This window comes from Engraulis encrasicolus, chromosome 19, assembly GCF_034702125.1.
Source record: "Engraulis encrasicolus isolate BLACKSEA-1 chromosome 19, IST_EnEncr_1.0, whole genome shotgun sequence".
Lineage (NCBI taxonomy): Eukaryota > Metazoa > Chordata > Actinopteri > Clupeiformes > Engraulidae > Engraulis > Engraulis encrasicolus.
Genome location: NC_085875.1, coordinates 8,848,017 through 8,861,913, shown reverse-complemented (window position 1 = coordinate 8,861,913; position 13,897 = coordinate 8,848,017). Strand labels below are relative to the sequence as shown.

Below are 13,897 nucleotides of genomic sequence, written 5' to 3'. Positions count from 1 at the left end.
CCCCAACGTCATAATAGTCAGGGCCGCTGACAGCTTTTGCTGGGCCTTGGACAAAGTCATCTATGTGAAAGGCCTACCACAACAAATACAATGTAAAGAGGACCCAATTCTGGGGGCCCCCCTCTACCTGGGCCTGGGACAACTCACCTCTCTTTTGCCCCTGTCGGCTACCCTGATAGTAAATGCACAGGTGTCCGGATGTCTGTGACTCTAAGGTACAATGTGCCAGAAATGACACAACATGTGTTTGCTCAGGAACAACACATTTGAATGTGTGTGCTCACAGACAACACATTTTGTGTGAATAGTTAGATGTGTCATACTGTATGCGTGTAAGAAAGGGGTAATAATCGTGGAATCATGGAATCAATGAAATAAAAACTATTTTTGAGTCATATTCAAGCCACATTTCTGGTTTTTGAAGAGTATCTGGCTATGTTGTAAATTTGAAATATATTTGAAATAAAAAATAGTTAATGTCCATGTCAAAATGTGTCAGATCCAGTATTTTAACTGCATAATACACCTGTTCTGTCACATTCAACACACTATAAAATCACCTTAACACAATGCATTTGTTGTAGAGTGTGTAGTATGTCCCTGGTCTTTCATCAGAAGTGAGAGTCTGTCTGTTTGAGTTTTCCATCCATGGCACCAGACTGGTGTGCTGTGTTGTCTGTCTGTCACGTGACTTCTCCTTCCCTCTCTCCTGTATTAAATCAATGGGGAGGTGTGATCATACCACGGAGTCCTCAACAGCTGGCCAGCCCTGAGAGCCTGGCCCAGAAACGAAGTGAGATGAGAGGGAGCCAACAGGCATATTGATGAGAGGGTGTTACCCGTGTGTGTGTGTGTGTGTGTGTGTGTGTGTGTGTGTGTGTGTGTGTGTGTGTGTGTGTGTGTGTGTGTGTGTGTGTGTGTGTGTGCGTGTGCGTGTGCGTGTGTGTGTTGTCTGGCTGTACTATATTGCGTGTCTGGCTGGCTGTATTGTATATTTGACTCTGTCTTAGTCTGTGTGTGTGTGTGTGTGTGTGTGTGTGCCTGCATGTGTGTGTGTGTGTGTGTGTGTGTGTGTGTGTGTGTGTGTGTGTGTGTGTGTGTGTGTGTGTGTGTGTGTGTGTGTGTGTGTGTGTGTGTGTGTGTGTGTGTGTGTGTGTGTGTGTGAGTGAGTGTGCCCGCGCACACACTTGTGTCTATGCCTTGTGTGCATGTATTTGCATGCCTCGTGTGCTTGCGTGCGTGCATGCTTGTGTACATGTATTTGTATGTGTGCTTTATGTTTAGTGTATGTTTCTGGCTGGCTGGCTGTATTGTATATGTGACCTTTTTTATTTTAATCTGGATTTGTGTGCGTGTGTGCGTTTGCGTGTGCGTGTGCGGGCGTGTGCGTGTGCGTGGCGTCTGTCTTTCTGTATTTCCATATGGCTGTTGGGTGTTCCGTGTCCATCCGTTCATGTTCACTTGTGCATCAGTGGTTGCAATATATGATAACAAATTCATATGAATTTACATGAAGTATTTGAATTGATTCAAAGGATAAAAGGTCAATGTTAGAAACCTGCTTACAGTTACAACAGAGCACATATCTGAGCAGGGCTAGGTAGCCTACGATTACATAAATAGAAAATGCCCTATAGCTGCTTACCTGACCAGAGTGAATAAACCAGGACACTACAAAAAAGGAGGAAAAGCTTGATTGTCATTTTTGCTGAGCTCAAGCACTAAAGTAACTCTCTTTAAGGGCAACTGTATCACTTCAGCGCCCCAATTTGGGTTTTATTTTATGCTAGACCAATCAGGTGAAAGACAACACATGCTGTCTAGAATCCTTCAGTGTCTCTGGCAGGGCATTGTATTGACCATTTCTCAAGAAAGCTACCATAGCATACCACAAACTGTAAGCGGATTTATTAGCTCCTATATGATCCGATCAGTTAAAACAGTTTTGCTTGCTCAGTTTTCTGTTATATTAACAAGGAAAGAGCATACCACACTGCTCAAAGTATGATTAACACTTCATTTTGGGCAGTTTTTAGTGCATCCTGTCTGACAATTTTCGTATTACTATCCTTTTTGCACTTATTGTGTATTTGCATAAATTGGTGTGTAGCACAGCACGCTTTAATGTGCTGGAATTGTTATTTTGTTTGTTTGTTTGTTTGTTTTTTTTTAACCGGTATTGAAAGAGATGTGCAAGAGTATGGTTTTACTTTTCTTAATGGCATTCTGTTCAAATTGCGAAAAACTTTTTCTTTGGCAAAGTAGGCTATTTCTTGTGCAATGTATTAAATGCATGCTGCAAGTTTTCCCCCTCACCATCTCAGGGTCCCTATTTGCCAAGTCATTGGTGCATGCATTGTAGTAAAGGCAAGTGATGAGGTTACGCTGCTACACATCCTGGGAAGCGAAATGGAAAAAGGTTACGGTACATCTCTGTACACTTAATTATCATTACACAGTTGGTTAACTGGTGTTAGCAGACAATACATTGTCAGTAGCCAGGGTGAAGCCTGTTGCCTCCGTCAGACAGTCTGGCGAAAGCTAAGAGGAATCCGTCTCCGTGTAGGGTGGGAGGTGGTCTGATCTTACTCTGACATTTAAATTTATTGGCGTTCCAAATTCAAATTAAAACCCATATTGTGATTTATTAGCGTGACTGTTACAATATAGTGTCACAAAAGCATACAAATAACAAAACAAGTGTCGATAGTGTTACCTTAACCAATCAGTAACGGACTTGGCAGGTGAGTTCTGCGTCACCACTCTCAACTGTTTGCTGATTGGCTAAACAGTGAGCGAATCGAGCTAGGAGGCTTTCGCCAGACTAGGTGCGGAGCCAAAATATTTGGGTGGAGTACATAGGATGGCGTCGCCAAACTACATTGTCAGTTATAAAAATCAAATGTGCAATAAGCACCAACATATCACTCACAATAATACAATATAATGGGCTCATCATGCGTTAAGTAAGCTAAACCATGGATTTGGACTTCAATATCCATTTATCTCTCTGCACAACACACTCCATCTGCATTGTGCTTGAAAGTGACACACTTAGCTTCAGGACTCGTATGAGCTTCCCTTCATATATCTATATTTAGGGAGTTAAGCCCTGAAAATGCATTATCATTGCTGCTGGAAAACTAATTTGCATTCACCACGAAGAGCAAGACTTTGGAACGTACCACCTATGTGCTTGTTTTTGGGTAGATGTCTGTGTGTGTGTGTGTGTGTGTGTGTGTGTGTGTGTGTGTGTGTGTGTGTGTGTGTGTGTGTGTGTGTGTGTGTGTGTGTGTGTGTGTGTGTGTGTGTGTGTGTGTGTGTGTGTGTGTGTGTGTGTGTGTGTGTCCTCTTGGTGAATTGGGTCTTGAAGTTAATGAGAATACGTACCCATACATCGCAACCCAACAAGAATGTAGGACATGGCATGCCGCCAGAAAAGGGAACAAATTACATGACACAAGCCCAGCCCAAGTGGTAATTACCTGGAGCCTTCTGTGGGTGGGAAAGTCTGTCTTCCATTTATCGCTGTACCAGCAAAACAAACAGGCCATGTGCTCGCTCTCTCTCTCTCTCTCTCTCTCTCTCTCTCTCTCTCTCTCGAAGGATCCATGCCAAACAATAGCCTGAGGTTGGGTCTTCTTCTACTATGTCATTGCGCAGCTGTGTAGTTACAGTGCCCTCCATAATTATTGGCACCCCTGGTTGAAATGTTTTTTTTGGCTTCCAATTATTTTATTTTTTTTCTAAATAATATGGGACCTTAATGGAAAAAAAGAGAAAAATCCAACCTTCAATACAAGTGAATTTATTCAGTGGGGAAAAAATCCCACATAAAGAAATAATTATTTGACATCAAATAATGTGTGTCACAATTATTAGCACCCCTGGTGTTAATATTTTGTACAACCCCCTTTTGCCAACAAAACAGCACCTAATCTTCTCCTATAATGTTTCACAAGATGGGAAAAGACAGAAAGATGGATCTTCAGCCATTCCTCTTTGCAGAATCTCTCTAAATCATCCAGAGACCTGGGTCCTCTCCTCTGTACTCTCCTCTTCAGCTCACCCCACAGGTTCTCAATGGGGTTGAGGTCTGGGGACTGAGATGGCCATGGGAGGAGCTTGATTTTGTGTCTGGTTAACCATTTCTGTGTAGATTTGGCCATATGTTTAGGGTCATTGTCTTGCTGAAAGACCCAGTGACGACCAATCTTCAGCTTTTTGGCAGAGGGCAACAGATTTTGATTTAAAATGTCCTGGTATTTCAAAGCATTCATGATGCCATGCACCCTAACAAGCTTCCCAGGGCCTTTGGAAGCAAAACAGCCCCACAGCATCACTGACCCACCCCCATACTTCACAGTGGGTATGAGGTGCTTTTCAGCATGCGCATCTTTCGTGGCACGCCAGACCCACTTAGAGTGTTTGTTGCCAAAAAGCTCAATCTTGGTCTCATCTGACCAAAGCAGTTGAAGCCCAAATACCGCTGGGCGAACTCCAGACGTTTGCGTTTATGATTGTGGGTGAGGAAAGGTTTTCTCCGTGCATGCCTCCCAAACAGCTTGTTGGCGTGTAGACAGCGCCTGATGGTTGATTTGGAGACTTTGTGGCCCCAAGATGCTACCATTTGTTGTAATTCTGTAACAGTGAGCTTTGGAGATATTTTGATTTTGACCATCCTCCTCACTGTGCGTGGTGGCAAAATAAACTTGGGTCCTCGTCCAGGCTTGTTTACCACTGTTCCAGTTGTTTTGAACTTCTTAATTATTCCTCTCACAGTAGATATGGGCAGCTGCAGTTGAGTGGCAATCTTCTTGTAGCCTCTGCCTGACCTGTGAAGGTCGACGCACATCTGCCTCACTTGTATGCTGTGTTCCTTTGTCTTTCCCATGTTTAAGAGTGGATAAGAGAAATGGCCTCGGTGTCACGTCATATTTATACCCCAGGGAAACAGGAAGTGATGAATTACTAATTAAATGTTCCTACATACTCTGGTAAACTTTGTAAACTACTGTAGAAATGACAGAAATTCTTCAATTATATTTATTTCCTGGGAATTGTTAAGGGTGCCAATAATTGTGGAACAGGTGATTTAATGAAAAATAATTATTTTTTAGTCAGGGATTTTTTTTTATTTTCCCACAATTCATTTGAGTTGAAGGCTACATTTTCCTAAAATTTTCAGTGTGACAGTATTCTTCTGCAATAAACACTGAATTTATTTTAAGGCTTTTAACACATCTCAACCAGGGGTGCCAATAATTATGGAGGGCACTGTATATCCTGAGGGAATGTAATTTGGCAGGCCCAAAATCAATGTTGGTCCATCTTGACTTCCTGACTAGAAAAAAGGTGTGATTGATTTCCAGAATCCAATAACTGACACAACTTGTATTTAATAATGGTATGGTAATATAACCTAAATTCTCAACTGATTTTCATTTAATGTCTTAATAAAATGTCATACATTTTGCAACAAAACCCTCCTATTCGTCAAAATGTCCTGATTAACATTTCATTCTTCCCAATTTTTGGACTGAGACCTTTCGATAGAGCCACACTGTGGGCTTATGTGGCAATATTGTCTGCTGCATATACAGTTCTAGCCTGGCCTTTGCCATCCTTGAGATTCCACTCAATTATAACATAGCCAGTCAGCAAACTGTGGGTGGTGACGAGGGAAGGGGGTGAATGATGGTGTATGGTAAGACATTTTCAAAAACCGAGGTCAAGTACTGTGTTACTGCATGCTGCATACTGTACATTTAGAATGCTTCAAACTCTTCAGTCAAACTCTTAAGTTCGTTTCCATTAATCACTGCCTTGAGGATAAATGGAGGTGGCATATACAGACTGAATTCATCATTGTTGATCATAGATCGATTTTCATCATCATTATTCAATTTTACATTTCTGAAAATAAATACAGAGGACATGACCTCTGTGTCCTCAATGGTAGTTACGGCCATGCGTACAGGCATATTACATATTAAATGCCATTTATTTCTTCCTGTTCCATGGAAGGTGTTTCATGTTGGAAATTATATATTGTATTATATTTGGTGAGAGCAAAATAGTGTCACTTACAGTATGTGTACGAGGTGTTAACTGAAATGATGTCTTTGGTTACCCCCAAAGTTTTTATCACTCAGTTTGTTATATTCTTTGACAGCAAGAAGTACCAGAGAGCAGCCCAGGCAGCGACAAATGAAATCCGTGGCTGTCTGATTTCAGAATAGTTGCTTAGTCACGCATCCTTTCACTGCAAGCACCAGAGGGTGGGCTAGTCTGACAGAGCCCTCGTCTCCCCAACAGCTGGGCTACTGCTTTAAGGGTGATTATCGGATGCCTCCTCAGTGCACAGCAGCTGCAGCTGTACCCAGATCACCTGAAACTGGAGCCTGACTGCAGAAGGAAATACATCATTAAAATTAAACAAAAGTTATATATCATTATTGCTTCATGAAAGAGTTTTATTATGTTTTTCCTCAGAAATAAGCAAGATGGCAGCTGGTCTGTGATTCTTGTTGAAAAAAAAACTGTGTTTTTGACTTTTCTTGGAATAAGAGGTCTTCTTTTGAACGTCGATCTGATAGCAATAAGAGCAGGATATGAGCAGAATATAGTTTCTGTGTAAAGCATAGTGACCACCCCACAAGGACCATATCCCTTATGCTGCAGTGGGATCTAAGCCTCACTGCATAATGTAGCCCTACAAGACTTCATGGGTCCATGCCAAGAAGCTCAACTGTGTCCTCCTCACATCTTTACACATAGCTCAAAACACCATGCAGATAATCATCCTTAACGCAGAGCCCATCTGTTGGGGAGACGAGGGCCTCTGTCAGACTATAGCCCAGCCTCTGATGCTTGCAGTAAAATGATGCGTGACTAGGCAGCTATTTTGGGGATAAGACATAGTTTCAGTTAACACCATACACATACTGTAACACAGTACCGTATACGCATTTAAGTCCGCAAGCAACTTAACCCATTGACGCCTAAGGCATCTGCCAAAAAGGGTGCTGAATGCCTGAGCCCTTTTTAAGAAAAGCTGCCCTCAGCCTATAAAAACCTAAATATTTCAGCTTCTGAAGCACATCAAAATATGCACTAAGTTGCATTTACACGCTAAGACACTCATCTTTCATTAGAATGTGTTCATTCATCTAAAAATTTTTGTCTCAAATCTCATGAGCCTGAATGTTGCGTAATGCAGATCAGGCATCAATGGGTTAAATAAGTAATATTTGAAACCTTGTTTGCGATGTAAAAGCCAAGGCCTCCATCTCTCCAATAGAAATTGATTAGGAGGAACCTCAAGCAAACTCCAAAGCTGTCATTCCACTACGATTTCTCATTCATTGAAGCTTGTTATTTGAAGGGAAAAAGGCTGAAGAGGCTTTCTAGAAAATCTCAAGTGTCAGTTGAGAAACCTTGTATTGGCTACGATACTCCTTGTTTTGCATCCTGTTAATGGATTCCTTCTCCTTTCCAAATCAGTGAATAGCTGTACCAAAACCACACTATTGCTGGTTGATTTCTCTCTCTCTCTCTCTCTCTCTCTCTCTCTCTCTCTCTCTCTCTCTCTCTCTCTCTCTCTCTCTCTCTCTCTCTCTCTCTTATAATCCCAGGTAGACATTATAACTTGCAATTAATTGACAAATAATACCCAACCACTTGTACAGTGCCATGTCCCAACTGGGAAACTCCAACTCCCATTGTCATTGTGACACCGCACTGCACAGCACAGTGAACACTGCACACAACAAAATTGTGTTTATGCCTCACCCATGCACGGGGGCAGCCCCCAATTGGCTCCCAAAAGGGAGTAGTGTGGCGGGATGGTACCATGCTCAGGGTAGTCATGGAGCTGGTTATTAGAGAGCACTGGTTAATTACTACCCCCACCCACCCGGCGGGTCGGGACGGGAGTCAAACAGGCAACCTTAGGGCTATACGTTTGACGCCCTAACCGCTTAACCATGACTGCCCCTAAAAGTACAATATACTGTAAGTACAGTATACAGTAAATTTGAAAAGGCATATAAGGACAAGGGGCCCATGCTTTTCTTCATAAATAATGCACTCCCAACTTTTTCCTCTCACAAAACAATAAACCAACCAAAAAATAAATAAATAAATAAATAAATAGGAGGAACAAAATGAAAAGCCCTTACTATGCTCGCACCACTGTGACAAACTACAGCACATTTCCACTAGTCCTCTTCCAAAGTGAATCGCACATTATGAACAATGGGAAATGTATGATTTCAAGCAATTGTGGAAAAGGAGGGCATGTTTACCACAGCTAGCCCAGCTTCCTCTTCCTGTGCTCGCCCTGTCTATTCAAGGAATCTTATAGATTGAAATGAATCTGTGCGGCCAGACATATCCTCGTCTCTGCATAAAATACTGATTGTGGAGAAGAAAGATTGGGTTTGAGAGAGAAAAGTTCAGTTGACAAGAGGAACAAAGGAACAAACGACAGATAGAAAAAGAAAAAGACGTAAGCGAGCCTCTCTGGTGAGTGGCATTATTTACGATGATATGTTCATGCCTCATTATCCTCTCTGGTTATGCAACCACGGGCCCTGTTTGGGACACTCAAGGGGTGTGTGTGTGTGTGTGTGTGTGCGTGCATGTTGGTGTTGAAGGGGGGTCCCTGAAAATAGCCTGGTCTGTGTGAATATTTTATGCGTGTGAGCGAAACCACACTGGACCACATAATACAGCAGCAGTGGTGGAGGAAGAGGAAGAAGAGGAGGAGGAGGACAAGGATGAGGGGGAGGAGGAGGAGTAAGGGTGGCCGGGGTAGAGTGATTGGGGTGGAGGACGTATGAGCTTTGAAGTTTAAAGGCCAGAACTAACCCCATTGCACCTTCTCACGGTACCTCATCTTGGCTCAGAGCAGAAGAGAAATAGAAGGACAAAAAAGACACATGCACATGATTCTCTCTGCCTCTGTCTCTGTCTATCTCTCTCTTTCTCCAATCTAAATGTTTATGACTGTCATCACATTCCATATTGCTAACATTGCTACACTGTTTTTGACTGCTTTTTATTAAAGGAACAAGATTACAGTGTTTAAAGTGTCAGACATGGTGACTGAGTCTCCTAAGCAATACATTTGGGGTAACGCTTTATTTTACGGTACAGTATTTACTATGTACTTACTGGGTAACAACTGGGTAACAGAGAGAAATTACATGGTACCTAGAATGTAAAAAGGTGGTAATTATGATGTAAATACTATGTAATTACAGGAGAAAAGCTCAAAACTTACCATGAAACTACACTGTGTATTTTCTGGGTAACAATTGGGTAACAGAGAGAAATTACCCAATTGTTATCCAGAAAATACACAGTGTAGTTTCATGGTAAGTTTTGAGGTTTTCCCCTGTAATTACATAGTATTTACATCGTAATTATCCCCCTTTTTACATTCCAGGAACCATGTAACTTCTATATGGTACAGTATTTACTGTACTTTCTGGGTAACAACTGGGTAACAGAGAGAAGTTACATGGTACCTAGAATGTAAAAGGGGGGTAATTACGATGTAAATACTATGTAATTACAGGGGAAACCTCAAAACTTACCATGAAACTACACTGTGTATTTTCTGGGTAACAATTGGGTAACAGAGAGGAATTAGATGGTGTATAAAATTTAAAAGGGGGGTTACTACAAAGTAAATGCTATGTAATTAAGAAGAAAATATCTCATGAATTACTATGAAAGTACGGTGTATTTTCTGGGTAATTATTGTTTGATGGCAATTTAAAAAAGGATGAAAGTACTACCTATTTACCTGTTTGTTTTACAGCAATACCACATTTAATTACTAGGTTAATGTGCTGCTCTGGATGGTAATTACACAACTCCAAAGTCAGAACTTACAAGGGAATTGCCCCAGTATTTCATTGTAGTTACTGTGTTTATCACCATACATACCCATGTATTGCATGGGTAAATGTGGTACTTACCTGACAAAACAATTGCTGGTGTCACACATTGCCATTGGGCTTTATCTTCATTCTTGTAGACGTTGAGTCAAAAGTGTTTGGTAAGTACATGGTAGGTTTCTGCACTGTTACCAAGTAACATATATTTATTTACCAGGTAAAAAAGGGGAAACTGTACTGTAAAGTAAAGCGAATGCTCTTACCAAAGTATTACCAATTTCTTACCAAGTAATTAAACTTGTTTCATAAATCATGTAAGTACATGGTAAGTTTCTGCACTGTAACCGAGTTACAAATATTCAGCTACCAGGTAAAGAAGGGGAAACTGTACTGTAAAGTAAAGCGAATGCTCTTAAGTATTACCAATTTCTTACCAAGAAAATAAACTTGCTATGGTAAGTATCTGCACTGTTACCAAGTAACAGATATTCAGTTACTAGGTAAAAAAGGGGAAACTGTACTGTAAAGTAAAGCGAACGCTCTTACCAAAGTATTACCAATTTCTTACCAAGAAAATAAACTTGTTATATATCATGTAAGTACATGGTAAGTATCTGCCCTGTTACCAAGTAACAGATATTCAGTTACCAGGTAAAGAAGGGGAAACTGTACTGTAAAGTAAAGCGAACGCTCTTACCAATTTCTTACCAAGCAATTAAACTTATTTCATGTATCATGTAAGTAGGCCTACATGGTACGTTTCTGCACTGTTACCAAGTTACAGATATTCAGTTACCAGGTAAAGAAGGGGAATCTGTACTGTAAAGTAAAGCGAACACTCTTACCAAAGTATTACCAATTTCTTACCACACAATTAAACTTGTTTCATATCATATAGGCCTAAGTACATGGTAAGTATCAGCACTGTTACCAAATTACAGATATTCAGTTACCAGGTAAAGAAGGGGAAACTGTTCTCATAGGACTCTGTGTTAATTGCATGGAGGTAACATTTGCACTGATGTAGTCAGAGAACGGCAGGAAGTACAGGAGAAAGGTATAACCCAATAACTTAACTCAAGGGGAAATGTAATATGAGCTCATTTCCAAACATGGGACAGTATCACTTTAACATCCGAGTTGGCAGCTGATATAAAGACTCATCAGACCAGGCCTACATTTTTTACAATACAAGACTAGAGAAAGTATTGCCTGGACTGTTTCTGCTGCCAACTCGGATGGCTGCCTTGTTCCACACACACACAGGTGCATATATTTTATTATTATTATTATTATTTCATTCCAGAATTCCTGCTGCCCGTTCTTCATTTCCATTTTCATGAATATCACTTTCCAATTTCTAGGTATTATGACAGCACACATTGCAATTTTCATCAATGAAAAAATGAAAAGGGGGATTTTCTCCATGATCCTCAATTTTTAATTTAGAAACAGTCATTTTTAGCTGCAAAACTTACTATGTTCATGTAACCCAGTTGACAAATGCATATTAAAAACGTATTAGTTGATTAAATAGCATAAATTGTAAAATGGGATAATAAATAGTGATAATACTGATAAGGCAATTCATGAATGAAGGTTTGGTATCGTTAAAAACACGATTAACATAGCAGGACTTTTACTGTGACAGTTACGTTATGGGACTTTTATTTTGACATGCGTTTCCACGCATTCAGCTTTCCGTGGAGCCGTTCCAGTCAGTTGAGCTGAGAAGAGCTCGAAAGCTGAAGGAAAGACTTCGTTTCTTCGGCTCCACCTTGGAGCTAGATATTGATAGAAAATTAATTCTAAGTTAAAGATACCTACTTCTAAGTTTCATTTTGGACCACCGAGCGACCTGCTCTGTAAATCTTTTGTGTTTTGAAGAGCAAGAAGCTGCGCTTCGTCGTGTATTGTTTCTGTTGAATCGTCTCGGTAAGGCAACCACCTGTATTTTCCCTACGGATGTAACTTTAGTGTTATTGCTTATCACTGTGAAATACTTCGGTGAAACCTCAGAATTGTATTTTGTTCTGTTAATACTTGTTGTGGTTAGTGTGAAAAGGGTATATTTTGGTTGAATTGAGTATAAGTTTAAAGCTTGGAATGAGTGGCCTGTAATTCACATGCTTGTGATCACGCACCCAGCAAGTGCGAGGGGAGAGGTCTGAACAAGTCCTCCTGATCATTACTGTGCTCGGCAATATCTGTGTGTAATTCCCGCGGTTTCAGTACCGAGTGATGTTTTTCATAGTATTCTTCCTGTTATTTGATAATGGTTATGTAACTGAATGGTATGCAATGCTTTTCAGTATAAGTGAAGTGTATGCGGTTTGCATATATTTTCCTTTGAGAAGTTTGATATTAATGTTGTACAACCAGAGGTGGAAAGAGTACCGAAAATTGTAGGCCTACTCAAGTAAAAGTAGGCTATCTTTAGGCTACTTTGCCTAAATCCTGCTCGAGTAAAAGTAAAAGTAGGCCTACCTATCTAAAAATCTACTCAAGTAAAAGTAAAAAGTACTTCACCTAAAAATGCAATTTGAGTAAAAGTACTTAGTTACATTTAATTAGCTTTTCTAGACAATGTAATGTTTCTTTTTCTTGAATATCGTCCTCCATAACCTCTATCTCTTGCTTGGCACCAGCCATCATCCAATACATTGATCCAAGATAGTACAATAGTGAAAATGCTGTGTGCCATCCTGCATCATCTTTCATTTCCGGCAGATTGTGGCATTATTTTGCGTGGCATTTTGTCTATTTTTTTACTCAGTACTCAGGCCAGGTTCCAGTGTAATTGACTTAACAACTTGGGTCAAAATGTACTCAAGTACTAGTAAAAGTATTAATTTTAAAAACTACTTAAAAAGTTCAAAGTACTCATAAATGCTACTCAAGTACAATACTTGAGTAAATGTAATTAGTTACTTTCCACCCCTGTGTAGGCCTACAACTACTTTAAGTTTAAACTGTTTGAACTGATATTTGATAAGAAATGTGAACATTGTCCTGTGTACATGTGTAGCTTAACTAAGGGTATGGTTACACAGGTGAAGTTTTTTGGACCTGGATTCCGCTGTGGATTGATGACTACGTTTGATGGCGAGCCACCCACCCCATTGAGTCGGATCCTGTCCTGTGTCATTGTACGTGGCGCATAAGCTTATGTGGTAGGGTTGTGACCTGCCTGTGTCACAACAACACTGACTGACTGACTTGAGTTGTTACTTTAACGGTTTACAAACTGAACTAAGGCCTTGAACTGAACGGAACTACTATAAAGGAACTACTTTTTCTTTTTTTTTTCTTGAACAACTGAAAGGAACTCTTTTCTCTTTGAGGATTTAAAGGACTGATTTAAAGGACTGTTCCCAACTTTTGGAAAATAGACAATTACTCACTTTTGAAGGACAATTCATTTTATTTTATTTTAAAGGGTCAATTCTTTTCTTTTATTTTGGGAATATGTACATATTTTCTACCTTGCAATTCATAACTAAAGAAAGAAAAAAAGTATATCCTTGTGTGGTGTCTTTTAATTGCACTTATCTTTTTGCACTCTCCCAGAGCCTAGTGTCTTTATTCTCTAGCTATTGAACCTGGCCTATCATCGACGTGTACATACCTAGTAGTGGGTTACATTCATACTAGTATATATTAGTTTATTACCTAAACATAATAAAATTTGGCAATAAGCAGCACAGTTCCAATGAGCAGCATAGTTGCAATACTGTCGTTTGCTAGCCTGATAAACCAGACTAAATGTGGATGTCTAATTTAGTCTGGCCTCGATGCATAATACATCCGAAGAGTGTTGATAAGAACAACCTTCCCTCAAAACTCTGCCCGCTTTGATTCAAAACACATCTTTGCATTGTAATTGGTTTGCCAGATTCATGGCATTCTGGCTTCATTGAATCATTATGCGAGGCCAGACCCACCCATAGACAAAAAAAATTGCCGTCCAGCGGGTGGCGCTGGTT

General features: G+C 40.3%; 1 long non-coding RNA gene across 1 annotated transcript; it reads left to right on the top strand.

Moving 5' to 3' along the window:
* The first annotated feature begins 10,923 nt into the window (after positions 1-10,923).
* LOC134470008 (uncharacterized) lies at positions 10,924-13,430 on the top strand. The gene is made up of 2 exons (XR_010039112.1): positions 10,924-11,846; positions 12,965-13,430. It is a non-coding gene; the product is annotated as an uncharacterized LOC134470008 (long non-coding RNA).
* The last annotated feature ends 467 nt before the right edge of the window (positions 13,431-13,897 follow it).